The sequence below is a fragment of the Schistocerca nitens genome, chromosome 2 (genome assembly GCF_023898315.1).
Source record: "Schistocerca nitens isolate TAMUIC-IGC-003100 chromosome 2, iqSchNite1.1, whole genome shotgun sequence".
Classification (NCBI taxonomy): Eukaryota; Metazoa; Arthropoda; class Insecta; order Orthoptera; family Acrididae; genus Schistocerca; species Schistocerca nitens.
In genome coordinates, this window is record NC_064615.1 from 567,495,330 (window position 1) to 567,508,320 (window position 12,991).

Genomic DNA, 12,991 nt, shown 5'->3' on the forward strand with positions numbered 1-12,991 from the left:
ACAACATCCAAATTGCCATTTCTTAATGATAAAACTCCGCAGAAATCTTTCCTTATATGCGCAATGTATATGTTGTTACTTCTACCTACTCTGAGCAGCTGTGCTGAAATGACAGTTATTTGTATTGTCCCTTCCTCTCTCAAGTTGTAATCTGCTTGTAGGGAAGCTACCATGCAGAAAATGATACCTAATGTTCGATTTTCGAGTCGCCAGAATTAGTACGAAGAAAATGAATCATGTGATGTATTCTTATATATGTCTAAATGTTTTGAATTCTATAAGTATCGTTAGTTAAATGAAGTGTGGAAATGTCAAACGTTCTAAATAGCAAATCACACATTGTCAGGAGAGTCAAAAAACCAATGTATTTCTTTTTGTACATAGGACCTACCTTATTTGTGTCAAAAAAATTTATGAGGCATTCCGATACCACACAATTATCCCTCTTACATCATCTCTGCCAACAAATAGCGAGAAAAATCAGAAAATGTTAATTTTTTGAAGAACGTTCTAGGTGTCATGCCAAGGAACGTAACTGGTTCTGTCAATAAGAAAGTTACTGTTTCAAGTGCCGTTAATACTGGGGCACAATGTTTTTTGTGATAATACAAGTACGGAGATACAGTAGTAATGTTTTAACTTGTGGAACTGTAATCAACAAAAACCGTTTCTCATACGTTTTAAATTTACAAGAAATTAAAGAAAAAAATTTTTCATTATTAACTTCTGTTTCTCGCACAGCTTCGTTCTTGATATCAGATAACCAAAGTTTACTGTAGAGCTCCATGTACTGTTGAGAAAGAAATGGCTTTTTCATAGATTTTTCCAAACCGACATTCTCCTTCCATTGCAAAGAAATTTTATTGAGACAAAGAAAACTTTACATGCACTCTGCTGACGCATTGCGCTTGGAACTACAGAGGGAAGTATATATTACTTGGCGCTGAGATGATGATTGTATTTGGGGCGCTCAACTGTCGGGTATTATGAATGATGAGGACAACACAAACACCCAGTCATCTCGAGACATTTGAAAATCCCTGACCCCACTGGGAATCGAACCCGGGATCCCGCGTTTGGGAAACGAGAACGCGACCGCGAGACCACGAGCTGCGGTCTTGGCGCTAAGACAATGGGACTTTCTGCATAATTTGGCATTTGGGACAGCTCTAGGGACATGCAGTAGAGTTCCGAAAACACAATGACACTGAAAACACGTTTTTGTGAAAAATGGCACACAGAAGTTTTCACGTGTCCTCTCTTGAAATATAAGCGCACTACAAGTTATTGCTAACCATATGTCGGAGAATTGACTGTTAAAGGAAGTTACATTCTTGCATAAAAGGATATGGGCGGAATTTCGACTGAATTCCAAGAACTGATAGCTCCTTTCGAATGTTGCTCTTCCTTGTCTATTTTTTCTCCTCCAGTTTCGATTAGGAAGTTGAAGGTACGAGGCCGTGGGGTGCGACGGAGTATAGTTGAAATGCACAACTCGCAATAACAACTGTTTATTAACGATATGAGAAACAGAACTCAAATACAGTTTAGACGAATGTCCACATTACTTTGTTGCAAACAGAAAAGTCAGTGCTTGAAGTTGCGTAGAATGTACCTACAACAACGTAGTCCATGATTCGTAGCCGGCGCAGAGTACAAAGGTGCCACGGATGAACAACGACAGTATTAAGCTGGCAAGATGTGCCCTCGAAGACGACTTGTACTTCCGGGACGTCGGGCATCGACAGCCGAAGTGAGTGCGTCTCATATCTGAAGTTCGGTGGCGTTCTAAGCTTTGCTGGCGTACTGGCTAACATCGGACCTCGTTTAAGAGTAATGGTCTGAGAAAACTTGGATACCACTTCTATGTTGCTTGCAATATCAACGTCCCGGGTTCGAATACCTATCCGGTAGACAGTCTTAATCTGCCAGGAAGTTTCAGAATACCGCACACTCCGCTGAAGATAAATTCATTCTGGAAGCAGTTGACTTGGCTATTGCTGAGACACTGCTCCATAATATTTTTTCTTTCAGCGGCTCATGCCCAGTAAGGTATGCAGGAGAGCTCGTGAGACGTTTGGAAAGTATGACAGAAGTACTGGCGGAATAGAAGCTATGAGGAGGGTTCGTGAGTCGGTACTGATTAATTTCTTGCGGATACAGGGAATCACGCCCTTACCAAGACCTGACTTTCAACTGAACTTGTAAAACTGGAACAGTCCAGTAGTTCAAGAAAGAGGTACTTCCTCTTCGGGACCGAAATCATTTCTTCGTGTCGGATTATTTGTTTATAATGGGAACGATGGAAGTGCCACGTACATTTTAAGGCGTTGCAAGCAATTGACCAAACAGTTCACTCAAAAATGGACCTAAGATCCTTAAAAAACATTCTACTGAAGACGGAAGTGCAAGTACTTAATAGTTTACACAATTTATGAAGTAGGATTATTCCTGTTACTCTGATGTGATTTATTTAATAAAACACAACAGGAGGCATTGCCCATGCATGGCAAGGTTACAAGTACGAATCACAATCCGGCACAATGTTTTAATCTGTTAGAAAGTTTCGAAATGGCAGCAGAGTGGAAGATTCGGAGTGGAGACTTTCCTATGTATCTATGATTATTATTGGTACTTTATGCCCTTTTTTTTAATGAGTGGGAACTCGCATATTGATTCATATAATCAAACTCATGTACGTTGCATGCTTTTCGCTTCCCAGCGTTTAAGCTATATATACAACGATCTCTGTGTTAAATTTTAATCTTCTTCTCGGTCCTACGTAACATCTGAACATTCAGTTAATTCTCCGCTATGGTTTTTACCGAACTCATACTATCATGGCGTCATTGTAATATTTCTAAATGTTCGAGAAGCAATTATTATGAAGTTTTAATTTAGTTTCTCTATTATAACGCGTTGTAACCTTCCCGTATAAATAAATAAAAATATAAAATAATGATGTGTAACCTTCCTAAACAGAAAATAAAAATAATTAAATTTGGATAATTAAATTCTGACGTATGAAAACTGATAAATCTAAATTCATGAAAAACTGATAAATTTTGACCTAAGCAGCGCTACGCAAAGGCTGAAAAATTCTTACCTCGTGATGGTGTCGCTGGATAACGCTGTCTATATATCTGCTCCTAAATGGCGCAGCTTAGTGCAATGCTGGCCTATCTACTAATACTGGATAACATTTGTCTGAGATCTGAATTACTAGAAAAACTTTTACTTAATGACACAGCTACACAACTGGTCGTCTGATTACTAAAGAGCACATGACTATGATCTGACAAAAATTCTGGAATATTTTAATTTAGATAAATGACTGGATCGGGACTGGCAATGACTTAAGGGGAAATTATACTTTTATAGTTGACTGGTAAAAACAATTCTATTCTGAAAATTTTTTACGTTATTGATAAAGATCTACAATCCATTACACAGGAAAACTGAATTTATTACAAATCTGGGTCAACTGGTGCTGACACAAAAGAAAAGATTGAAACAAATTCATATTAACGTCTCAGACAAGTGACTTAACTTCGCGCATGACAATAAAAATAATAAAATTTACCTTACAATAAATGGTTGACTTAATTACACTGTTGGTTTTTCATTATATTAACAATTATTCATTTGTTCGTCATCATTTCATTCCATGGTATCATTTTGCTCTGCAGCCGATCACAATTATTATTCAGTTCTATATAATAAAATTTTACATTTTTTCCGCACTGTGACTTTAACAACTAATAATTGTAAACGTCGCTGTACCAGAGACAGATTACAACTACCTGTAGCAGCGAGCGACTGGAACTGCGGCAGAGACTGCTCTGACCTGGGACTCTATTGCAGCTGTCTTTTAACAGGGGCAAGGATATTTTATGTCTCAGGCAGCGCCTGTGAATTGTCGTTCTAGCAAGTGAGTAATACATAGAGATTACATTTGCTCCAGCCGGGTGGTGAACCCCTTACAACGTCACATAAATTACCGAATATCTTAATTTTCAGTTCCACTGCGCAGCTAAAAATATTATCATTAATTTTAAAATAATATAAATGTAGGGCAGATTGCCGTCTATTTATGCAGCTTCATATATGTGATGCTTCATGCATTATTTTGTGTTGATCACAAGTACTGCTCTTAAAGACCACAGCATGACAGCAAAAAGACATTTCTCTACGCAAACACCAGGTCTGATCGTTCAGCAGGACCACCGCTGAATTCCTGGTCATTCTTCTCCAGCTAAGCAAGCGAACGATCTCTACATCTGAACCTTTGTTTGCCATAAACGTTTGGTGTCTCATAATTGGTTCAGAGTCGTTACTGTTTTTCCGAACAATCGTGTATTAGGAAGGTACTGCGAGACCCTATAAGTGTGAGGCCAACTGGGGAAACTGCAAGGTCATCCACGTGGGTACTAAAAGAAATCAGATAAATTTTGGGTATGCGGTAAATCGCACAAATGTAAGGGCTGTCAATTCGACTAAACACCGAGGAATTACAATTACGAGCAGCTTAAACTGGAAAGACCACACAGATAGTATTGTGGGGAAGGCGAAACAAAGACTGAAAAAATGGCTCTGAGTACTATGGGACTTAACATCTATGGTCATCAGTCCCCTAGAACTTAGAACTACTTAAACCTAACTAACCTAAGGACAGCACACAACACCCAGCCATCACGAGGCAGAGAAAATCCCTGACCCCGCCGGGAATCGAACCCGGGAACCCGGGCGTGGGAAGCGAGAACGCTACCGCACGACCACGAGATGCGGGCTAAACAAAGACTGAGCTTTGTTGGCAGAACACTTAGAAGATGCGACGAACCCACTAAAGAGACAGCCTACATTACACTTGTCCGTCCTCTGCTGGAATATTGCTGCGCGGTATGGGATCCTTACCAGGTAGGATTCACGGAGGACATAGAAAAACTGCGAAGAAGGGCAGATTGTTTCCTTTAATCGCGCAATAGGGGTGAGAGTGTCACTTATATGATGCGTGAGTTGGGGTGACAGTCACTGAAACAAACGCGGTTTTCTTTGCTGCGAGATCTATTTACGAAATTCCAATCACCAACTTTCTCTTCCGAATGCGAAAATATTTTGTTGACACCCACCTACGTAGGGAGAAATGATCATCATAATAAAATAAATCAGAGCTTAAAGGGAAAGATTTAGGTGTTCCTTTTTCCCACGCGCCATTCGAGATTGAAATGGTAGAGAAGTAGTATGAAAATGGTTCGATGAACCCTCTGCCAGGCACTTAAGTGTGAATTGCAGAGTCACCATGTAGATGTAGACTCGTAACTGTACACTGCATTCGGTATAAGCGTTATTTCACGTCCAAGGGGCAAGAGGCCGGTTCGAGTGGTGGTGCTGCATGCAACCAACCAGCAGCTTCCGCAATCCACCCGCCAGTGACCTCGTGAAGGTGGTGCGCCACGGTTTTCGCTACGTCACACGAAACAAAGGCAGCATCTGCACAGTCGGTCCTACTCTCAGCTCGTAGCGAGTAACACAGCCTGCACCACGCCATTGTGGGAGCCGACGGGTATCAGTTGGCGAAACCTACCCACTGTCGAGTGAAGGTCACCAGAAATTTCAGAAAAATTGGATGATATACCCAAGAGAAAGAGCTTCATAAATTGAGCTCGTCAGTAACTAATTGGTCTACCTCTGGTCGTTATGCAAGTAGTTATTCGGCTTGGCATTGGGAGAGGGAGAGAGAGAGAGAGAGAGAGAGAGAGAGAGAGAGAGAGAGTTATTGGATAACCTCCTGAGGGATAAATTGTGCCCAATTGGCGCTTTCGATAGACAAAATCCCAAGGCGGTTGGAGGACCCTGGCCATAATACTCCTAACGTTCTCAATTGGGGAGAAAACCGGCGACCATGCTGGCCAACGTAGGGTTTGGGAAGCGCGAAGACGAGCAGTAGAGACCCCCACCGTATGCGGGCGGGCTGAAATGGAAGACCAGGACGGCTCGCCATGAGGGGCGACAAAACGGGGAGTAGAATATCTTCGATGTACCGCTGTGCTGTAAGAGTGCTCATCAGTGTGGGATCCATACCAGGTAGGATTGACAGAGGAGATAGAGAAGATCCAAAGAAGAGCGGCGCGTTTCGTCACAGGGTATTTGGTAAGCGAGAGAGAGAGAGAGAGAGAGAGAGAGAGAGAGAGAGAGAGAGAGTTATTGGATAACCTCCTGAGGGATAAATTGTGCCCAATTGGCGCTTTAGATAGACAAAATCCCAAGGCGGTTGGAGGACCCTGGCCATAATACTCCTAACGTTCTCAATTGGGGAGAAAACCGGCGACCATGCTGGCCAACGTAGGGTTGTGGGAAGCGCGAAGACGAGCAGTAGAGACCCCCGCCGTGTGCGGGCGGGCTGAAATGGAAGACCAGGACGGCTCGCCATGAGGGGCGACAAAACCGGGAGTAGAATATCTTCGATGTACCGCTGTGCTGTAAGAGTGCTCATCAGAGTGGGATCCGTACCAGGTAGGATTGACAGAGGAGATAGAGAAGATCCAAAGAAGAGCGGCGCGTTTCGTCACAGTGTATTTGGTAAGCGTGATAGCGTTACGGAGATGTTTAGCAAACTCAAGTGGCAGACTCTGCAAGAAAGGCGCTCTGCATCGCGGTGTAGCTTGCTGTCCAGGTTTCGAGGGGGTGCGTTTCTGGATGAGGTATCGAATATATTGCTTCCCCCTACTTATACCTCCCGAGGAGATCACGAATGTAAAATTAGAGAGATTCGAGCGCGCACGGAGGCTTTCCGGCAGTCGTTCTTCCCGTGAACCATACGCGACTGGAACAGGAAAAGGAGGTAATGACAGTGGCACGTAAAGTGCCCTCCGCCACACACCGTTGGGCGGCTTGCGGAGTATAAATGTAGATGTAGATGACAACGAGACGGGTCCTGATGTGAAATGAAGTGGCACTCCAGACAACCACTTCTGGCTGTCGTGCCGTATAACGGCAATCAGGTTGGTCTCCCACCGCTGCCTGGGGCTTCTCCAGACACGTCTTCACTGGTAATCGGCGCCTGAAATCTCACTGACTGGAGTAGAACTGTCTTCTATGATGACCCCCATTTCGAACTGGGCTACGATGGGAAATGATGGTGATTCCTTAATGCAGTTCCGGTTTCGGCTCTGATCTGGTCTGACAAAGTAGATACGAACCTTCACAGAACAGTGTTTAAATAATGTCTTCAGTCTTATTTTGTCGCTTCCTCATTCAGCTCTCACCGAGCTGCAAAAGGGAGCCGGCATCACACCAAGGGGCACGTATTCCGTCGCCAATGCCCAAGACACAAACATTGCTGTTGTATACGTGCCTGTTATCTGTCACAAATTCCCACGGGGAGCCGCTCACCCACTCATGCACAACGGAATCATAACAATAATTTAACATTTGTCTGTGGAAAAAGAAAACCCATGGCGACTTGATAATTCTGCGTTCAGTTTTTACACGACTTATTGTAGTACACTCGGAAGAATACAGTTACCACATGTTGTAGGTATGTACATCTATAATCAATCAAAAGCACATCAGCAAAAAAAACAAAATACCATTTTCTGCGCTATAAAAAAGGGAAAAAAGTTGAAATTTCAATGTCGTTAAATGTTCTCTCCAGAATTGGGACGTTCCCAAAGTCTATGATTGCAGTACGCTGCCACATGCAGTCACAAAGCTACGAGTTCTGCGTTCCGGTTAGCATGCGGCACAATAATGTGACAAATTAAGAGAGACGAGGATTACCTTGCTGCAGTCCTAGGCTGCTAACAGTTGATTTTATCGGTCAATGAGAGGGTTGTTTGTGGAGATTTCTCACATTCATCTAGTCATATATTGGTCCTGGGCTACACTTTGAGCGACAAACGCAAAAAAGTAGCTTCCGAAACACATTTTCTTCGACTTTACTATTGCTAGTAATGCAATAAATCAGTTAACTTAAAATATCTGATATTCTGTAAACAAATATTTCTAGATAACATCAAAGTTGAATAAGCTTCTTTTAAGTTTGTTCCCTGTTTTTTGATTTCGAAGGATATTAAGGATATCCAACTCAATTTTTTCAAACATTCTGACTTTTTGTCCTCCTCCAGATTTTTTGCAATTGATTACCCTGAGTTTAAACGTGTGAGAATGTGCAAAAGCTTTTTGGAAAGTAAGGCCCAATAGGTCGCTTAATGGAAACGACAGTAAAAATCCGATGAAGCTTTGCACAAATGTTCTGGGCAGCGTCTCTAGTATACCAGTCGATCGTGTCACTTCGCTCTTTTCAGTTATGAGCACATTAAGATGCCTCTATCAATAGTGCCTCCCACCAAGTATGGGTGCCCACTGCGAGGTTTCACCTGATTCCTTGCAACCCCACATAAGGTACCTGCCATGCATTTCCTTCTTCATGACAACTCTCGGCCCCACATTGCAGGGGCAACGAGGACGCCCCTGCAGCGTTTTCCACTTGAATTGCTTGGTCACCCGCCATACAGCCTGGGTTTGGCTCCCTCTGACGCTCATCTCTGTTCACACGGACCGCCGGCTGTGAAGACAACATTCTGGCACAGACAACGAACTGCAGACCGCCGTAGAGACGAAGGCATTGGAAAATTGGTACAACGCTACGACAGATGTCTTTAAGTCGGAGCGAAGACTATTCAGAGAAATAGCTGGAAGGTGTAGCAAACTGTTGCAAATAAAAAAGTTTTGGTTTTCACTGTGGTTTCCATTTCGCGACCTTACTTTCCGAATAGTCCTTGTAATTTCATATCGTTCAATCAAAGAGGTGGCATCCGTATCCACATTAACAACATAAAAGATGTACTTTGCTTATACTATTGCAATATGCTTACTGTTTGGGTACAAAAGTAATCTCCCATTAAAATACCAATTAGATAACTACCAAATTATTGAGAGACAGTAAATTTTGCGTTACTCTTGTCAAATTTAGTTGGCGGAAGCCTACCGTGAGGTACACTACATATATGATATAGTAAATGGTAGGATTACTGGTAGTATTGATAGCACTGGTAGGGAGAGGAACATAAATGAATGTGTAAGAGTATCGGGGAGTTAACGACTTGTTATTTTCTTTGTTTGGTTGTTTGCTTTGTACATTATTGGAACCATACATCGTTCAGTCTTAGTCCATTGCGTATTTTACTATAGCACATAAAATGTCTTTTATAAGTACTAAAAATTAGTTGAGCGCATAACTTCTGCGCATTTATGTATCCAACGCTATTACTTTTGATGCAAGTGCAGTTTACATGCACAAACGTAAAAAAATCTGTGTAATGAATGTTGTTATTGTGTACTGAATATAACGTTCATCATCATGATGAAAGGGAAGAGTTTCCCGTTATTATTGATAAGTCCGAAAGTTGTTTATGAATATCAGAAACATGTTCTCTCTAAGCTCGACGAAGTATTGGAGCGATGTTTGATTGGATTTTGTTTCGCAGTTTTTTATTTTACCCTTTTCGAGGAAGTTGCGTCGCCTAGCGTCGCCAATGTGATGAATCTGTATTTTTTTAAATTTTTACAACATTCTTTGTTTCACGTTATAAATCAACAATTTTCGAACAAAACGTGAACTAAACATTGACAATTTCAGTTTTACTAGGGGTACAGTTTATTTTTAAACAATGGACAGGAGGATAATTCTGTAGAACAAAAATGTTTCGTGGATTACGCAGCCCTTTACATACCCTCATTCAGTTTCTAGACCAGTGGTCGTCAAATTTTTTTGTTGGGACGGGGTTGGTATAGGGTGGGGGGTGGAGGGTGGGGGGAGTTGGAGAAAAATTCAGTTTTCACCAAACCATCGTTATGGACAGAAGCATACCACTTTCAAATTTTGAAATAACAAACTATAAGATATCACTCCAAATATTTTGAAGTTAAAAAAAATAACATATTGGAACTACATATGTTTTTCTGAAGAACCTATTTTTAGTACCTAAGCGGGTACTATTGTCAGTGCCATCGGAACAGGATCCCATGTTTGTTATTCTGATTTCCGGCCACATTTTCTAGTCATTTTCACACCCTAGTGTCTGAAGCAATACCAAACGGCTGCTACAGACCGTCTCCAATCGGACTTTTGTATTAGGCCGAATAGAACAGATGCGGTTGAAAAAATATAACTTAATTAATTCAAAATTTTCAAAAGGGATAGAATGCTGGACATAAAAGTATATTAACCGGACGCCATGTAGGCGTTAGTGCTACACAGGAGAAACTGTCAAAATGAAATAAATAACAAGCAGTTACATTTGTAGGCCTTTAGACTTTGTTGAAACATTGATATTGTAGAAAACTATTACTCTCTATGAGTGTGAGGCAATAAGGATAATATAAAAGACTTACACCAGACGCATCAAAATCAAAAAAATTACTAAAAAGGTAACGGAACAAGCTTCTGCTATCAGACTTAATGACAACAATGACGCTGTGTATTAGAATTAGTGCGACCAGTTCTGGACAGGGAGCAACACTGTTAGAGGCATAAAACATGCGATGGCCACTTTTCCCAACCTGGCCACTAGACCACACTTTCCCCTACCGATCTTTCTATTAATTGGTAACCTACATAATATAGTATTTAAATAAATTGGTAACAGTAATTGCAATATCAGACACGACCACAAAGGTTTACTACAACTTTTTAATGTAATTGATCTTTTACTCATTACATTGTATTATAACAGACGTAATTAGATTTCGTATTGCTTGGACAAACATGTACCACATCTGAAGACGGCCATCTCTAAACTGCGCATTCACGAATCAATGCTACTTCCGTCTGACCTTTTACATCACAGTAGCTGGCCGGTGCTGGTATCGCACGCATGTGGGTTGTCAGCACTGGAAGACAAACAACAAAATATTCCCCCTCTCACTTCTATTAACCCCGCAGTGGCCGCACTATATACCGCTCTGCCACTGACACAAACGGTGAACTTAGCTCACGGACGCATTCACCAACTTCAATTAAAATTAAGCACAACTTAAAATATTACTACCCCTGTAAGTACTTTTTGTTCGTTACTGAGCAAGAAGTTATTAATGTTAGTTCACGTTTTTGGATTCAGCTGTTAGCTGCTGAAAGCGTATTATTATAGAATACGGCTGAGAACCGCGGGCCGTAGTTAACACTTGTTTCGGGCCGTTTGCGGCCCTCGGGCCGCAGTTTGACGAGCAATGTTCTAGACTGTTCACCGCTTCCAGTTTCTAGGGAAACCTAAGAGTACACCGATAGTCCGCAGCTCGTGGTCGTGCGGTAGCGTTCTCGCTTCCCGCACCCGGGTTCCCGGGTTCGATTCCCGGTGGGGTCAGGGATTTTCTCTGCCTCGTGATGACTGGGTGTTGTGTGATGTCCTTAGGTTGGTTAGGTTTAAGTAGTCCTAAGTTCTAGGGGACTGATGACCATAGATGTTAAGTCCCATAGTGCTCAGAGCCATTTGAACCAAGTACACCGATAGCATACGCAAACAAAGCGATCGAAAGAACGTGACGCCCCGTAGGTATGCAACATACCTAACATATAGGTAATGAGGTTGCGATCTTAACTGGCCAAATTTACAATACTGGCCATTAAATTTGCTACACCAAGAAGAAATGCAGATGATAAACGGGTATACATTGGACAAATATATTATACTAGAACTGACATGTGATTGCAGTTTCACGCAATTTGGGTGCATAGATCCTGAGAAATCAGTACCCATAACAACCACCTCTGGCCGTAATAACGGCCTTGATACGTCTGGGCATTGAGTGAAACAGAGCTTGGATGGCGTGTACAGGTACAACTGCCCATGCAGCTTCAACACGATACCACAGTTCATCAAGAGTAGTGACTGGCGTATTGTGACGAGGCAGTTGCTCGGACACCATTGACCAGACGTTTTCAATTGGTGAGAGATTTGGAGAATGTGCTGGCCAGGGCAGCAGTCGAACATTTTCTATATACAGAAAGGCCCGTACAGGACTTGCAACATGTGGCCATGCATTATCTTGCTGATATGTAGGGTTTCGCAGGGATCGAATGAAGGGTAGACCCATAGGTCGTAACACATCTGAAATGTAACGTCCACTGTTCACAGTGCCGTCAATGCGAAAAAGAGGTGACCGAGACGTGTAACCAAAGGCACCCCATACCATCACGCCGGGTGATACGCCAGTATGGCAATGACGAATACAATGTGCGTTGACCGCGATGTGTCAAACACGGATGCGACCACCACGATGCTGTAAACAGAACCTGGATTCATACGAAAAAATGACGCTTTGCCATTCGTGCAGTCAGGTTCGTCGTTGAGTACACCATCGCAGGCGCTCCTGTCTGTGATGCAGCGTCAAGGGTAACCGCAGCCATGGTCTCCGAACTGATAGGCCATGCTGCTGCAAACGTCGTCGAACTATTCGTGCAGATGGTTGTTGTCTTGCAAACGTCCCCATCTGTTGACTCAGGTATCGAGACGTGGCTGCACGATCCGTTACAGCCATGCGGATAAGATGCCTGTCATCTCTACTGCTAGTGATACGAGGCCGTTGGGATCCAGCACGGCGTTCCGTACTACCCTCCTGAACCCACCGATTCCATATTCTGCTAACAGTCATTGGATCTCGACCAACGCGAGCAGCAATGTCGCGATACGATAACCGGCAATCGCGATAGGCTACAATCCGACCTTTATCAAAGTCGGAAACGTGATGGTACGCATTTCTCCTCCTTACACGAGGCGTCACAACAACGTTTCACCAGGCAAAGCCGGTCAACTCCTGTGTGCGTATCAGAAATCGGTTGGAAATTTTCCTCATGTCAGCACGTTTTAGGTGTCACCACCGGCGCCAGCCTTGTGTGAATGCTCTGAAAGCTAATCATTTGCGTATCACAGCACCTTTTTCCTGTCGGTTAAATTTCGCGTCTGTAGCACGTCAATTTCGTGGTGTAGCAATT

The 12,991-nt window shown here is 42.6% G+C and overlaps 1 protein-coding gene across 1 annotated transcript in view; it reads left to right on the top strand.

The window, feature by feature from the left end:
- Positions 1 to 12,991, top strand: part of LOC126236612 (inactive rhomboid protein 1) — a 164,106-nt gene that overhangs the window by 18,800 nt on the left and 132,315 nt on the right. The window lies entirely within an intron of this gene.